This window comes from Ceratotherium simum, chromosome 8 (assembly GCF_057802395.1).
Source record: "Ceratotherium simum simum isolate JZ-2026a chromosome 8, ASM5780239v1, whole genome shotgun sequence".
NCBI lineage: Eukaryota > Metazoa > Chordata > Mammalia > Perissodactyla > Rhinocerotidae > Ceratotherium > Ceratotherium simum.
Window position 1 is genome coordinate 58,950,432 of NC_141907.1, and position 17,786 is coordinate 58,968,217.

The 17,786-nt window shown below is 36.9% G+C and overlaps 1 long non-coding RNA gene across 1 annotated transcript in view; it reads left to right on the forward strand.

The window, feature by feature from the left end:
* Positions 1-11,480, forward strand: part of LOC147916478 (uncharacterized) — a 44,981-nt gene extending 33,501 nt beyond the window's left edge. Inside the window, exons 2-3 of the long non-coding RNA XR_015553006.1 lie at positions 8,842-9,087; positions 10,935-11,480. This is a non-coding gene — a long non-coding RNA (uncharacterized LOC147916478). The remainder of the gene's footprint in view (positions 1-8,841; positions 9,088-10,934) is intronic.
* Positions 11,481-17,786: the final 6,306 nt, after the last annotated feature.

The window sequence follows — 17,786 nt, forward strand, 5'->3', positions numbered from 1 at the left end:
GCTCACAAAAAGGCTGAGACCCAATCTAAGACTATAGAACACTTCCCCTCCTCCCATACTTCACCACCACATTAGTAAAGGCCTAGTTAAAGTAGCTCCTTTTACTCAATACATCATGTCCAGCTGTCAAGAAAAAATTACAGGGAATACCAAAAGGCAAAAAACATAATTTGAAGAGACAGAGCAAGTATCAGAATCAGACACAGCAGTGATGCTGGAATTATCAGACTGGAAATTTAAAACAACTATGATTAATATGTTAAAGGCTCTAATGGATAAAGTAGACAGCATGCAAGAGCAGATGGGCAATGTAAACAGAGAGATGGAAATCTTAAGAAAGAACCCAAAAGAAATGCTAGAGATTAAAAAGCACCATAACAGAAATGAAGAATTCCTTTGACAGTAGTAGACCGGACACAGCTGAGGAAAGAATCTTTGAGTCAGAAGGTATATCAATAACATCCTTGAAAACCAAAAAACAAAGAGAACAACTGAAAAAAGCAGAACAGAATATCTAAGGACTGTGGGAAAACTACAAAAGACGTAACATATGTATCATGGAAATACCAGGAGGAGAAGAAAGAGAGAAACCAACAAAGAAATATTTGAAACAATAGTGACTGAGAATTTCCTGAAATTAATCTCAGACACCAAACAACAGATCCAGGAAGCTCAGGGAATACCAAGCAGGATAAGTGCCACAAAAAAAAAAAAAAAAAAAAAATCTACTCCTAGGTATATCACTTACTAATTATAGAAAATCAAAGATGAAGAAAAAATCCTGAAAGAAGCCAAAGGAAAAAAAATCTTACCTATAGAGGAACAAAGACAAGAATTACATGTGACTTCTCCTCAGAAACCATGTGAGCAGGAAGAGAGTGGAGTGCAATATTTAAAGTATTGAGAGAAATAAAACACCAACCTAGAATTCTCTACCCTGATAAATTATCCCTCAAAAGGAGAAGGAGAAATAAAAACTTTCTCAGACAAACAAAAATTGAGGAAATTTATTGCCAGTAGACCTGCCTTTCAAGAAATGTTAAAAGAAACCCAAATCAAAATAAAGAATGGAAGAGTAAAAAGAAGGAATAGGTGAAGGTAAAATAAAAACTTTTATTTTCTAGTTCTTAATTGATCTAACAGATAACAGTTTGTCCAAAATAATAATAGCAACAATGTATTCAACTATGTATACTTAAGTGTGCATCTTATGTATGTATATGTTTATGTATGCTTATATATAAGTAAAATGTATGACAGCAATGATACAAGGGAGAGGAGGAAGGAATTAGGATTATTTTGTTATTAGACGGTACTCATACTACCTGTGAAGTGGTATAGTGTTATCTGAAAGTGCCTTGGATTAGTTGGAAACGTATATTGCAAACTCCAGGACAACCACTAAAAAAAGTGGAAAAAGAAGTATAACTGATATGCTTAGAAAGGAGAGAAAATGGAATCATATAAAATGCCCAATTAAAGGCAAATAAGACAGAAAATGTGGGGAAGATAAAAATGGGAAGAAAGAACAAGGGCAACAAATAGAACACAGGAACAAATATGGTAGATATTAATCCAACTATATCAATAATTACTTTGAATGTCAGTGGTCTAAATGCACCAATTAAAAGGCAAAGATTGTCAAAATGGATGAGTCATGTTGTCTACAATAAACTTACTTTAAATATAAAGACATATTGATTAAAAGTAAATGGATGGAGAAAAATATACCATGCTAACACCAATCAAAAGAAAGTAGGAACAGTTGTATTCATTTCATAGAGAGCAGACTTCAAAGTAAGGAAAGTAATCAGGGATAAAAAAAGGGCATTACATAATGATAAATGGGTGCATTCTCCAAGATGACAAAACAATTTTAACATGTATGTGCTAAAAATAAAGCATCAAACTATATGAGACAAAAACTGATAGAACTGCAAGGAGAAATAGATAAATCCACTATTATAGCTGGAAATTTCAACACCCTTATCTCATAAATGGACAGATCTAGCAGGCAGAAAATCAGTAAGGACATAGTTGAACTCAAGAACAACATCAATCACCTGGATATAGTTGACATCTGTAGACTACTTCATCCAGCAGCAGAATACATGATTTTTTAAGCTCACATGGAACATTTGCCAAGATAGAACACATTCTAGGCCATAAAACACACCTTAACAAATTTAAAAGAATAGAAATAATACAATGTCTGCTCTCAAGCCACAATGGAATTAAACTAAAAATCAATAACAGAAATATAACTGGAAAATCCTAAAATACACAGAGAATAAACGACATACTTTTAACTAACACATGAGTGAAAGAAGAAATCTCAAGATAAGTTTAAAAATATTTTGATCTAAATGAAAATAAAAACACAACTTATCAAGATATGTGGAATGCAGCAAAAGCAGAGCTTGGAGAGAAATTTATAGCATTGAATGCATATATTAAAAAAGAAGAAGAGGGGCCGGCCCCATGGCATAGCAGTTAAGTGCGTGCGCTCTGCTGCTGGCGGCCCGGGTTTGGATCCCGTGCGCACCCCGAGGCACTGCTTGTCAAGCCATACTGTGGTGGTGTCCCATATAAACTGGAGGAAGACGGGCATGGATGTTAGCCCAGGGCCAGTCTTCCTCAGCAAAAGAGGAGGATTGGCATGGATGTTAGCTCAGGGCTGATCTTCCTCACAAAAATAAAAAAAGAAGAATCTAAAATCAATAATCTAAGTTTCCACCCTAGGAAACTAAAAAAAGAAGAGACATTAAATCCAAGGTACTCAGAAGAAAAGAAATAGTAAAAATTAAAGCAGAAATAAATGAAATTGAAAACAAGAAATCAATAGAGAAAATCAATGACACCAAAAGCTGGTTCTTTGAAAAGATCAACAAAATCAATAAGCCCTTAGACATGCTGAGGGAAACTGAGGGAAAAAGAAAGCAGACACAAATTACTAATATCAGAAATGAGAGAGGGGACATCACTTCCATTACCCATGGAAATTAAAAGGAAAATAAAAGAGTACCGTGAACAACTCTAAGCCTACAAATTTGATAACTTAGATGAAATGGATCAATTCCTTGAAAGACACAATCTGCCAAAAGTCACACAAGAAGAAATTAGAAGTCTGAATAGACCTATATCCATTAAATAAATTGAATTAATAATTAATAATCTTCCAAAAAAGAAAGCACAGGGCCCAGATGTGTTCACTGGTGAATTCTACCAAACATTTAAGGAAGAAGTTATAGAAACTTTCTACAATCTCTTTCAGAGGATAGAAACAGAAGGAATACTTCCTACCTCATTCTATGAGGCCAGAATTATCCTAACACCAACACGAGACAAAGATATTTCAAGAAAAGAATGAATATAGATGAAAAATCTTCAACAAAGTAGTAGCAAATTGAATCCAAAAAAGTACAAAAAAGACTTATACACCATGACCCCAAGTAGGATTTATCCAAGATATGAAAGGCTAGTTTGACATTCAAAACTCAGTTGATTTAATCCGTCCTATCAACAGACTAAAAAAGAAAAATCACACAATCAGATCAATAGATGCAGAAAAAACATTTGACAAAATCCACCACCCATTCATGATAAAAATTCTCAGTAAACTAGGAATAGAGGGGAACTTTCTCAACTTGATAAAAACTGTCTACAAAAAACCTACAGCTAACATTATACTTAATGGTGAGAAACTCAAAGCTTTCCCGTTAAGATCAGGTAGGAAGCAAGGATGTCCTCTCTCAACATTCCTCTTCAACATTGTACTCGAAGTTCTTGCTAATGCAATATGGCAGAAGAAAATAAAAGGTTTACAGATTGGGAAGGATGACATAAAGCTGTCCTTGTCCGCAGATGACATGATCATCTATGTAGAAAATCAGAAAGAATCGACAAACACTCCTGAAACTAATAAGCAGTTATAGCAAGGTTGCAGGATATAAGGTTAATACGTAAAAGTCAATTGTGTTCCTATATGCTAATAATGAAAAGTAGAATTGGAAATGAAAAAGATAATACATTTACATTAGCACCTCCAAAAATGACATAGGTATAAATCTAATGAAATATGTACAAGATCTACATGAGGAAAACTACAAAACTCTGATGAACGAAATCAAAGAACTAAATAAACGGAGATTTATTCCATGATTATGGATAGGTGGACTCAATATTTTCAAGATGTCAATTCTTCCCAAATTGATCTATAGATTCAATGCAATCCCAATCAAAATCCCAGCAAGTTATTTTATGGATTCAACAAACTGATTCTATGGTTTATACAGAAAGGCAAAAGACCTAGAAAAGCCATCACAATATTGAAGGAGAAGGACAAAGTTGGAGGACTGAAGCTACCCAACCTCAACATTTGCTGTAAAGTTACAGCAATCAAGACAGTGTGGTACTGGCAAAGAATAGACAAATAGATCAACAAAAGAGAATAGAAAATCCAGAAATACACCAAGAGCAAAAGCAATGCAATGGAGCAAAGACAGTCTCTTCAACAAATGGTGCTAGAACAACTGGACATACACCTGCAAGGAAATGAATCTAGATGCAGACCTTGCACTTTTCACAAAAAGTAACTCAAAATGGACCATAGACATAAATGTAAGATGCAAACCTACAAAAATCCTAGATAATATAAGAGAAAACCTAGATGCCCATGGGTATGGTTATGCCTTTTTAGATACAACATTAAAGACATGACCCATGCAAGAAATAAATGATAAGCTACACTTTATTTAAATTAAAACTTCTGCTCTACGAAAGATAATGTCAAGAGAATGCGAAGATAAGCCACAGACTGGGAGACAATATTTGTAAAATACACATCTGATAAAGAACTCTTACCAAAATAGACAAACTCTTAAAACTCACTAATAAAACAAACAACTTGATTGAAAAATGGGCCAAAGATCTTAACAGACACCTCACCAAAGAAGATATACAAATGGCAAATAAGCATGTGAGAAGATGCTCCATGTCATATGTCATCTGGGAAAAGCAAATTAAAACAATGAGATACCACTACACACCTATTAGAATGGCCAAAATTTGGAACACTGACACCACCACATGCTGGCGAGGATGTGGAGCAACAGAAACTCTCATACATCGTTGGTGGGAATGCAAAATTATATAGCCGCTTTGAAGGATAGTTTAGCGGTTTCTTATAAAACTAAACATACTCTTACCATACAATCCAGCAATGGCACACCTTGGTATTTATGAAAAGGAGTTGAAAACATATGTCCACACAAAAATCTGTACACAGATGTTTACAGCAGCTTTATTCATAATTGCCAAAACTTGGAAGCAACTAAGATGTCCTTTAATAGATGAATGGATAAATAAACTGTGGTACATCCAGACAATGGAATATTATTCAGTGCGAAAAACAAATGAGCTATCAAGCCACGAAAAGACATGCAGAACCATAAATGCTTGTTACTAAGAAGGCAATCTGAGAAAGCTATGACCTGTGTGATTCCAACTATATGACACTCTGGGAAGGCAAAACTATGCATACAATAAAAAGACCAGCCATTGCCAGGGATGGGAGGTGGGAAAGAGATGAATAGGCAGAGCACAGGGTATTTTTTAGGGCAATGAAAATACTCTATATGATATTATAAGGATGAACATGTGTCATTATACATTTGTTCAAACTCATTGAATGTACAACACCAAGAGTGAACCCTTAGGTAAACTATGGACTTTGGGTGATTATAATATGCCAGTGTAGGTTCATTCTTGGTGAAAAAAAATGTACCACTCTGGTGGGAAACGTTGATAATGAGAGAGGCTATGCGTGTGTGGGAGCAGGGGATATATGGGAAATCTCTGTACCTTCCTCTAAATTTTATCATAAACCTAAAACTGCTCTAAGAAATTGTCTTTAAAAGAAAAGAAAAAAATTGTCAGACAAAAAAAAAAAATATATAGTCAAAGGGTGCTGAGAGTCTTACCCTAAAGAATAAAATATAGTATCGACCTGTCTTTTTTAATTTAAGGGTTTTATGTAGATCAAGCAATTGGCTTTTTCTTTGCAGACCCTGAGGAGAGAATTACAAGTGAGTAGAATTCAAATTGATAAGGTGTCAAATCTATCAGCTGCATGAGAGTATTAATTACCTGTGTCTTGTTCATCTTTGTATGCCAAATTCCTACAAAATGCCTGGTACATGGAAAGTGCTCAGTAAATATTTATTGAATGTGAAGTCAGAAGTTCCTTATTTCTAGGGTCTAAAGTATAGATTAAATGACCCCTGGCTGGATATTTGTGCGTTGAGTTGATAGGGGATAGAGCAATTGTTTTCGTATTTTTACTTTCTTTTTAGTAGCAGAATCCTTTTTTAATCAGAATTTTTACATGAAAACTCAACATATAAAACAGATAAAACCAGAGAAGTTTTGTTGAATTGGCTGGCAGGAACCTAGATCCACAATTGTTAAACCTTCTTCTTTGACCCTGTGCCATCTCCAGAGAACAAAATCACTTGTCAATTTTAACGTTCTAAGACTCTAGGAAGTCCCAGTACTAGCTCTGGTGCTGATAAGAGTTAACTTTTTAACGTAGGAAAGTTATATAAACTTTCTTTGCTCGGTTTCTTCACATGTACACTGAAATGAGATTAGCTCATGATTGATTTTCCTTTCAGATCTAAAATTACATGATGCAAATAAATATTTAAAATACAGTACATGTGAGATGACGGATGAGAAGCACAAAAAAAGAAAGGAACCAATATTTAATGAGTGCTTACAATATGTCAGACCTCATGCTAGGTTCTTTATGTTTAATAATTGTAAGATTTCAGTTTAGGAAAAGTTACTTCTGAACGGGTTAACAGAGAAGACCTCAGAGAGGAAGTGGGGTTTGAGCCAAACCTAAAAAGGCTTCAATAGGTAGAAAGAGAGAAAAAACATGTCAGGCAAGAAGATTAATTTTTGTTTTTTTAAAAAATAGGACTACAATAAAGTGAGTTTGTAAAGAAATTCCAAAAACCTACCAGGCCATTATACTATAACTACTTAGAACCGTGTTATGACTATCAAGAAAAAAGTTTATATTAAAAACACACTCCCCATCACCCGCAATGGGACAAATCAATACCATGTGCCTCTTGATACGGTCCATTAAGAAAAACACATCCCTTCTGCACTTCCTGCCAGAAGCACACAACCTGAATCTAATCAGGAGGATGTATTGATAAGTCCAAGCTGAAGGATATTCTAAAACATAACTGACCTGCACACTTCAAAAACGTCATGTCATGAAACACAAAGATTGAGGAATTATTCCAGATGAAAAGAGACTAAACAGACATGTCAACCAACTGAAACACATGATCTTGGATTTTGTTTTACTAAAGTGAACATTCTTGGGCCAATTGGCAAAATCTGAATAAGGACTATAGATTAGACAATTGTAGTGTATCAATGTTAATTGTCTAATTTTGATAATTGAACTTGGGTTATGTAAGTGAATGTCCTTGTTTTTAGAATATACACACTGAAGTATTTACAGATAAGGGGGCATCATGTCTCCATGTTACTCTCAAATGGTTTAGAGAAAAATTTATATACATACAAACATGCACAGAAAGAGAAATATAAAGCAAATATGGTAAAATGTGAGGAAATTTGGTGACGTATATATAGGAATTCTTTCTACTATTCTTACAACTTTTCTGTAGGTCTGAAATTGTATCAAAATAAAAAGTTGAAAGAAGAAAACAAGTAGAAAAATAAAGTATACTTCTATTTGTGGAAGAAAGAAAAATTAGTGCAGCCACTTTAACATACCAGAGGAGTGGTATAAGTCATGTTAGGAAACATAGTTCTTTTCTTAGGAAAATTATTTATGGGCCTCTTCGGTGTCAAATGTGTAGCTTTCCATGGGAGAATTTGGAAGAAAATGGTATAATAGAAAGAGAGCTGAATTATTCTGCATAATGAAGCAAAAGGAAATTTTAGTTTCTTCAGACAAACTGGAAAAGGAAAAAGGAAGTTGTGAATTGGGGCCTAAAGAAACAGCCAGCAAGAAATGTCTTGACAGGAAGTAGTTGATGAAATTTTTGGACAGCAGTGTCTAATATTAAACTTTAAGTTATTTTTTATACCATGCTGGACTATAATCCTCCTCACTACCCCGAAATATTTCATAAAAATCGGCTACATACAGCAGTCATTTGCTTGAAACACTTTGATTGAAATAGGAATGGGAGTCATATCATATATTGGACAAAGCAGTCCGAGAAGAGGACAACAACTAAAGGAAGAGAGATAAAGAGAAGAGACTGAGAATTCAGTGAGTTTGTAATATTACAGAAAACAGTGACCAGAATAATATAAAACTCAAAATCCTTGGGTTGGTAGGAAGGGAAGAATTCTGAGTTTCTCACAATATCCCTCTGTTGGCGGGAGATTCCACTATTCTTTTTAACAGTTAAGCAATTAAAGGCAAAGTGTCCCAGCAGGGCTAGAAAATTTGGAAATACAAGACTTCACACACTTGGGTTACATAGGCATAAATAAGTATTAAATAATATGATCAATAAAAAAGGTATTTTTTCCTACTAAAATCAGTTGTTAGTATGATCTCATAACTGCATTTTTAGGAACCCATCTATGATAGCCAGCCTCCAAGATGGCCTCCAATGATTCTCATCTACCGATGTTCATGTCCTTGAGTAGACTCCTCCCACATTGAATGGAGTGACCTGTGTAACCCAATGGGATGTTGAAAAAATTATAGAGCATGACTTCTGAGGTTATATCATTAAAGACTTACATCATTGTGGCTTCTACCTTACTTTCTCTTAGGTCATTTGCCCTGGGCAAGCCAGTCTCCATGCTGTGAGGACTAGGTGATGAATTAAGGCCTTCTGCCAATAGTCAAGCTCAATTTGCCAGCAATGAGAGTGAGTTACGTTGGAAGCATATCCCCCAGCCCTAGTCAAGCCTTCAGATGACTGCAGCTCTGGCTGACGTCTGGACTGCAATCTCATTAGAAACCTTGATCCAGAACCACCCAGCTACACTGCTTCTAAACTCCTGACCACGAAAACTGTGAGATAATAAATATTTATAACTGCTTTAATACACTAAATGTTGGGATAATTTGTCATGCAGCAAAAGATAACTAATACACTCTCCTAAAGTAATAATCAGAGAGGCTACCAAAGATTCATGTGCAAGTATGTTAATACAGCATCATTTATAATAGCAAAAACTGGAACAACCTAAGGGTCAAAATAGAAAGGATGTTTCTAAATGAATTCTTTTACAGCAATATCATAATTAAAGCTAAAATTTACTGGATCTTTTTTTCTCTCCTGGCACTGTGCTAGGAGGATACATTCTGTAGCCATTAAAAATAATATTTTTGAAGAAGTTTAACAACATCGTCATAATGTTGAGTAAAATAAACAGTATACAAAAATATATACAGTATGATTACATGCTTTGTAAAAATATTTTTTTTTACCTACAAAATATATTTATAATTACACATGTTTATATATTTACAAAATAGAAGTCAAATATACACATGCATATGCAAAAGAAAAACACTGGTAACCAATACAACAAATGTGAACAGTAGTTATCCCTGGTTGCGACAGGAGTGATTTTGATATTTAAATTATCTTCTTTTATTTTTCTTTATTTTTCCAAAATTACCACAAAATGTATATAGTACTTTTATCATCTCATTTTTTAAAGAGTTATATACAATTTGCCAGAGCACAAAATGTGGAACCAAAGGGTGGTGTGAGATTGTGCCCACTCACGGATTTGATTTCTGGAAAAGCCTAGTGCAACACCCTCGTTTTACAGATGAGAGAGCTGAGATGCTGGAGGGTTAGGGGATTCCCCTAAAGTTCACCTAGTTGGTAATGGCAGAATCTCAGGGAAAACTCAAGTTTCCTAGTTTCTGATCCAATGTTTTCTTTACTAAACTGTGTTACTGCCAAGAAATCAAAAACAAAGACACCACAGGTCCTTAAAAAGGAAGAGGGCAAACTTGAGAAAAGTGGTCAAAATAAAAATAATGGCCAACCAACTCTAAGCAGTCATCACTGCAAAAGGAAAATCATGTCCTAGGCAATTAGGCATCAACCCCCACTACTCAAACAAATCAAGATTTAAGGACTATTATAGAGCCACCACAACAGGGGGCCTTGGTTAGACAAGGAGAGCAGGTTGGACCCAGTAAGGCTTTGACCTGAACTGACCCATAACTAATCTCTTTATGGAAAATTGAAAAGGCAAATGCTATTTCATCAGCTAATGAATGGGAACTTCACCTACTGCTGCTGCCTTAGCTGTTCTTACCACTTTAGAGCTGCTTGTATTGCCTTCTCTCTCTCGACCTTACTTATGCTGCCATGCAGAGAATTTTACTTGTAGCCAGCCACAGCACAGATATTTATAAGTCCTTTGGAAGGATCTAAATGGAGAATGAATGAGCCTCTCATATGAAGGAAAAAAATCAACTGCTGACTCTTTTCTTACAGAAGAGGCCTAACTGCTTAGCAAGTTGGACTTTATTTGTGTTTGGGGAAAATAAAGAGGTTGGGAAAACTCTTATAGAAACCGTAAAAACTATCTCCAAACATTTAGAGGATTCTAAGTCTATACATACTCGGTTGCTTCCAGCTCTAGTAAAATTATCCAGAAACAAGCAAAAAACTAAACAACAAACAAAATCCACATTTGCTTCCATCTGTTTGTTGTTTCTTGCATGGTAAAATGTTTAATCATCAGATGTAACAAAACCTCTATCTGAAAACTTTTCAGAGCACTGACATATTGTAATGAAGAATTAATACTAAAACTTTCATGTAGTTATAGAATTTCCAAGGAAATTCTCAATTTTTGGTCTATAATCAAGTGTGGATCTATGTGCTTTTCAGGAAATATGAAGCAACATGTAATTACTTGAGAAACCTCAAAAGAATCCATTGGATAATCAGTAAGACGGAACTATTCCTGACTATTCAACTCTAAACATCAAACAAGACTACGACTTTTGCTTTAGCGTTGGACAAAAACATAACTAATCTACTTCTGCTCTAAGAAGAGTATTTCTTCACCCAGGCGCCAACAAATGAGGAAACTGTTGTTTCATGTGATGACAGGGATGTTTCCAGAGATTATTGAGTGACGGATATGAGTGATCCAAAGGGGAGAGAGAAGCTGGTTGGCGTATCACCTGCTTGGTGAGTCTCCGCTGGTTAGAAAAAGAGACTGGGGAAATTCCCATACCATTAGGTAAGGATTTCATGCGTGGCATAACCCCACTGGATCTCACCCTCTCTGGCCCTCAAATTAATACAAAAAGGGAGATGACTTCACAGGTCATTGAGCATATGACCAATTACCAAACTAGTGGGTCCTCTTTCCAGTAAATCTGTGTGTGCACACTTTGTGTGTATAAGTAGGCGTATTTAAATTATTAAAACTCATTTTAAAAACTTATTTGTTCTCTATTGATTTTTTTTCTACATGTGCAAATATACATGTATTTAAATAATAAAATATATACTTTCAAAACATGTTTATACTAGCTGGCATTCTCTGGTCAGTTGCGGAATTAAGCAACTGCTCATTTGCCTCAAGCGTATAAAATACGTTCCAAGAGAGTGGATGAGCCCTAGTCTGGGGAAATGGAGGATCTCAGATACCTGAGGCTGCCTTTACAAACATATGGAAGAGTCAGCAGTGCCTCAAGGAACCAGAGATGAGGCCCAGCCCACCCTGCTCTGGAGCTTCCGCCAGGGCCCTCTTGGATTGACAGGGCTCTGGTATCTAACATCAACCATGCCTGAGCCGGTTTCTGGGATTGCACTTGGCTAAAGCACAGGAAGACAGACCTCAGATCATTCTGACCCATGTTGGCCCAACAAAGACTTGTTTGAAGTGTATAAGGTTGAGAAATCTCTTCTTGATGTCATTTTAGGGAAGATTTTTATCTGTATGAGATGGTTGAGGTGTGGCCTTGCCTTAAGGTAGAAGGGAAATCTTCCAAAATCATCAGTCTTTGAGCTTTGAAACATTGCCAAGTCCATCTCCTCTTTGAATGGTTCTACTTGTTTCACTCATACTTTCTGAACTGTGGGAGAAAAATTTACTACCCAGTTTCTAGGATGCTGTTTGAGGATGGTCTTTTTCCTTTACCACTATCCATAGTCCCCGGTTTTGACCTTGAGCCCTTGTATGTAAATCCCCTTTATATAAACCTGCACTGCCTTCTCATCCGTCAATCACTTCTCTGGGACATGAGACTGAGTCTCTATCACTTTCAATGCTGAGTTTGAAGTTGGTTTCCATTGGTTTAAGTATCTTGCATCAAATTGCTGCAAGACACCTAACTGAATTTCCTGGCCTGCTACTTACCTAAGGAAGGGTGTCTTCAATTCCTTTTCCCTCAGTTTTTTTATTTGTAATTCAAGGATGGGATGGAGGATGATAATAACAGTTCTCCCAAACTTTAAAGATCTTCCTGAGGACCAAATAAGAAAATGTATAAGCAATTAGATTATAAAACTGTAAGTAATAAAAAAAAACTGAGATATTATATATTTTATTATAAAAAATATAATAGTATTATGAGATATTAATATGCTAAGATGTTTTTTATATATATATATGTCATACTGACTGGGAAAAACCAACTTCTCATGTGGTCTGAACACATACTTTTTCTTCACACTATTCTCTCTAATTGGAATTTCCTCTGTTCCTAAACCTTCTGATAATCTTCCAGCCAGCCTGGCTCCACCAAACCTCTCTTGTTCCAACACTTAATGTCTGTGTGGCCTTGGATGAGTGACTTGGGCAAGAAATATTTATTGAGGGTCTTTTAGGCTGGATATTAGAGTTTAGAGTGAGAAACTGATTTGTACAAGGTAACACCATAAATGGCAGACCAGAATAGAACTCACATCTTCTGTCTTAGAGACCAGCCACCATCTGCTGCCCTATCCTGCTTCTCTAGAGTTACATCAAGGAATTCAAAGATGATTGCCAAACCCAACACAGTCCTACTGTTTGTTGGTTTATTGTGTCAAATGTGTCCATAGTTTCCTCTTAGAATTTTTGTAGGGATACCACAGTTTTTTCCACCAATGAAAGCCTCAAAAAGCAGGCTCTGTTAAGAAGAAGTAAGTATTTTTATACATTAATAATCTATATTAAATATTAAAATATTATTTTAGTTCTAGTTACCTTTTTAAATTTTTTAATCTATTTTAAATAATTTTTCTGATTATAAAATTAATGTCTGCCTCCTTTAGATGATTTCTGGTCTGCATTTCAGATTATTGTGTTACAATCAATATTTTTTATATACTACTTGATATTTCCATAAAAATGAATGGAAATGCCTCACCACATTCTTAACAGCAGTAAGGCTATCGATTTTGCCAAAGGTTTAACTATTTTATTTCCGTATCCCCCACCCTCACTTCTGCATAAAGAACCAGTTGTTACTTTTTTTGATCAATTGTCCAAATTTCTAACTAGATAAGATCTTTTATCTGTGTAATTAATTTTTTTTAGTTCAAGAAAGTTGGATTCTATTTTTCATTTTTGTTTGTGCTCAATTTGTTCTACTTTTTTCTCTATAAATATGTATTCTGTATAAATTGGCTCTTTGTTCATCCTCCTTCAGATCTAAATGTCTCGTCCTTGTGTTTAGCACAGTGTAATGGCTAATACACGCACGTTGGACTCTGATGGATTTTAATTTGCATTCTCCTGTGTCACCTACTGGCTGCTTGTCTGAGTCCCTTAGGTGACCTTGCCAGGTCTCAGTTTCTTCCTCTGTAACACATGTTCGGTGTCCAGTAAGTGCTCAATGGACAAGAGCCATCAGTGCTCTCTTGTCTCAGAGTTCTTTAAGAGTGCTTCATGTTAGTCCTCTGCCTCACTGATTCTGTCTTCTGCATGTGAATTTAGTCTTTTATATGCTCTTTTGGTATTTTAATTCTATGATTATTCAGTGATTCCTTCACTCATTTCTTACCTCTCTGAAGCTGCATCCCAACTTATTGTTTTTTCAATTAATCTTTTGCTTTCAAAGAGATCGTGTTTTCTTGATATTTTATCAGAGGCACAAGGCAGAAACTTCTATAGATTTCTTCTCTTTTCTGTGACAGATCTTTTCCAAAAGTATTCTTTTTCTCAGCTCAGTTAATGCACTGTAGTTCTCTATTATACGGCAGACTATTTCTTTGTGTCATCTGTTGCTTTTTTCCAGTCCCTTGATGAAAACTTGGTTGGGTCCCATGACATTTCTGCTTGCTTTTTGGTAATGTACAGTGCTACAGTCTCTTTAATAAAAAAGATAGTCTTTAATTCAGAAATTAGAAGTGTCCTGCCAGGAAATTAATCAGAACTGGGTTTCTGGTATGCTTCAGGCTGGAAACTTGCAGTAGAAATGGGGTGAAATGGGGCTTTCTCTCTACTTCTCTGAACTCAGTCTCCACCTTGCCTGGCTTACTAACCATTTTTGGACACTTTTGGGTAAAATATGGAAAGAATGAAGTATTAAGGGATAAAGATCTTGTTTGAACAGATACTCCCATAAGCTGCCTTCAGGCTCCCTGGGACAGGCAGGTATTTGAAGCTCCTTCTTCAGTGGGTGGATTTGAGGGTCCTTTGTTGATTTCCACACTCAGGGCCCCTCTCCTGCATGTCTCTTGACCTGGGCAGACATGTCTCTGTTTTGGGTGGTCCCTTACAATTCATCCTGCAGCCTTTAGGAATTCAGGGCTCACTAGGAACTTTCTCCCCTCTGGAGTCCTTCTCTTCTCCAGGTAGCCCCATTGGACAGGACCTAAGATGAGACCACCTGGCTATCTCTCCTGTTGGGGCCCACATCTGCTCCACTGAAAAGTCTACACATTTCTCTGAACTGACAACATGGCCGCAAGATGCCTTAGTTTTCTCTGACATGGGTCTGGCCCCAGTCTTCTGCGAACACCCAGTGCAAGCCCTCAGAGGGGTCAGCAGCCCCCCTCACTATGCTGGAGGGGAAGAAAGCAGAATTCCTTAACCTTCCACCTCTTATGTGTGTTGGGGCAAGGGAGCTATCATTTTATAGTAACAGTTTCCTCTCCAAACAGATATCTTCAAAAGTCACTTCCTGACCTCTTTTTAGATCTCTAATTTGGCTGAGGGGTCCGAGGGTCATAGAACTGGTGAGGAACCATTTCTATTGTTGTATTAATCATGTTTTTTTATTTTCTGTGTGGTATGATGTTTTGACATCTCAGTGGGGGGCTTACAGACCTGGGGAGACACTGCCCCTTCGAGGGCTAGCTAATTCTTAATGATGGTAAACAACTTACTTGAAAAAACATCTTTCATATGCAAAAATCCAGAGCCAACCCATCTCTTTATCAAACTCACACGCTAAGCCAATATTTGCCCTGCCCTAAATCACCCAGGGCTAGGTCTCAGAAAACTAGAGACCATTCCTATGGCCCAGAGCCCACTGACATTATACAAACTAATGAGTCCTGAGCTGTTGCCCCTGCCCTGCCTTGCCTTCTCCACAGAAACCCCAACAAAGGTTCTGGCCTAGGCTTTCTCCTTGCTCCTGCTTCTACCTCCTGACCGAAATCTGGTGCTTTTCTTATAGCCCTGTGTGGCATGGTGTGCCTCTTCTCTTGGGAAATATAAATAATAAATTTTCTTTCAATGGCAGTGGCCATTCTTGTTTGGTCCTCAGTCATACCTCTATAAATTAAATCCAGGATATAATTTTAATAACATTGTAATGCCGCATTTGATAACCTGTTTCATAGTCACTTTGATGTCTGATGTATACCAATTTCACCCGAGTTGAAAACTTCAATTTTTAAATTTTTTATAAATTCATAATTAAGTTTTTGATAGAATACAGAGCTCAGTCTAAAGTTCCACCTATGCCCTCAAACTGTCCCTGAAGTGTGTCTATTCATTCAGAAGCTGTTCAGTTGACATTATATCTGACAGACAGTACACTGGGTGATGGGCACATGAAAATCCCTGTCAGAGAAGCTTAATTTCTGCTCACACCAGATGCAGCCGATCCCATAGAATCTGTGTCCTGGAATAGATTGTCACTTAGATCTAGAGACAGGAATTACACATGACTTTCAGCCCTGTATTTCTTAGTTAACCAATAAAAGAACACAGTATTTAATTGGTGTCTAAAGCCATAAGGAAGCCAAAGCCATAGTTGTAGTGTCATGGATCTGAGGCCATTTGATGGAGACATTTACCAAAACACCCCCCCAAGTAGGCAGTAGATGACAGTCAGCATGACAGTCTGAAATCAAGCTGCCATTTCAAAGGGGAACTAGTAAAGAGGGGGAGGCTGGTGACATTTAAAGAACATGGAGACTGTGACAGTTAATAAGAAAGAGGTTTAGAGATGTTGAGGAATGGAGCCAGGAGGAAGTTCTGAGTGAAAAGGCAGGTGGACATAGAGCTTTTCATCTGGTTCTTGGGAGGCTGAGCATGCTAAAAAGGGCAGCTGGTGGAATAAACATTAGCCCAAGAGACCAGGCATCCACAAAGGCGGGTAGCAGTTCCAGATGCTAACTCTGTCATGGTTCTAATAGTCTTTAGAGAGTTGAGGACACTCTGTTTTCTTCATTTTGAAGAGTCTAAACATATTAATGTGGAATCCTGGAATTGGGACAAATGATGAGGAAGTATTTCTCGTGTCAACTTAAGATCTAAAGAAGAAGAGGTTGGTCAAAAAGACCAGAAGGGGACACGAGTGCACTAGGCACTCATGTATTTGTAAAGGGTAGAGTCAAATATTTTTCCCAGAATTGATGCTCCAGGTTTATTTACTTGGTCCACAAAACTAGCTGAGGCTCCTGATATCATCATCATCTTGTTCTAGACACAGAAGCCTTGTTACCCTTAGTTCTAAATAATGGAACGTGACATCTCCTGGTGACCTAAGGCTTCTTATCTCCTGTTGGTAGCTTGGGCAGGTACAGAAGTTGGTGCTGTGTCCTCACAGACCGGGAAATCTGTCTTCTCTGAGAGTCGAACGACAATTAGTGAATGTTGTCCAATCTCCTTCTTCACACAAGTGAAGCCTCAGGGTTGATGTCAGTCCAGATAGCAAGTTTCCTGAGTGGTTGGTGCAGAGTGAAGGAACAGAGCCCTTTGCCAGCAGTAGTGGTATGTGGAGCCAGGGAAAATTATTACATTAGAAGCAGAATTTAAGGGGAAGCCAGGTCTGAACAAAGGGTTCTGTATCTGATCAGTGGTTTATAATCTGATCATGTGACCAAATAGGCCTGTATAAAAGGAAAGGAGGCATGATAAAAAGCCAAATGTTTCATAGAATGTGAGGAGATTGAAGCAGATAGACCTGAAGGAATTCTTTATCCAATGAACACAGCCAAGGTAGCTCTTGACGTAAAATTCAAAGCCAGGGTCCTGGGTGATGAAGGGGGCACAGGGAAGTAGATCTTCCCCTTCCACGACTGAGCAAAGAAATGAAACTCTCTCTCCCCTCTTCCAACTTTCACCCTCTCTCAGGCTGAATTTTCCCAATTTTAACCCTTTAAGGTTGTCTTTGCTTCTTTTGTTTTTTAAACTTGGCTTTACTTACATGAAAGTTATTCATGGAAAATGAGCACACACAGTCTACTTAAGCCTAGGAATCATTTCAGATCCTGTAATCCACTGAAGACAGTTTGTAGACAATCCCTTGAAGCAAAGAAAGTATAGTCAAGAAATATTTCAGGACA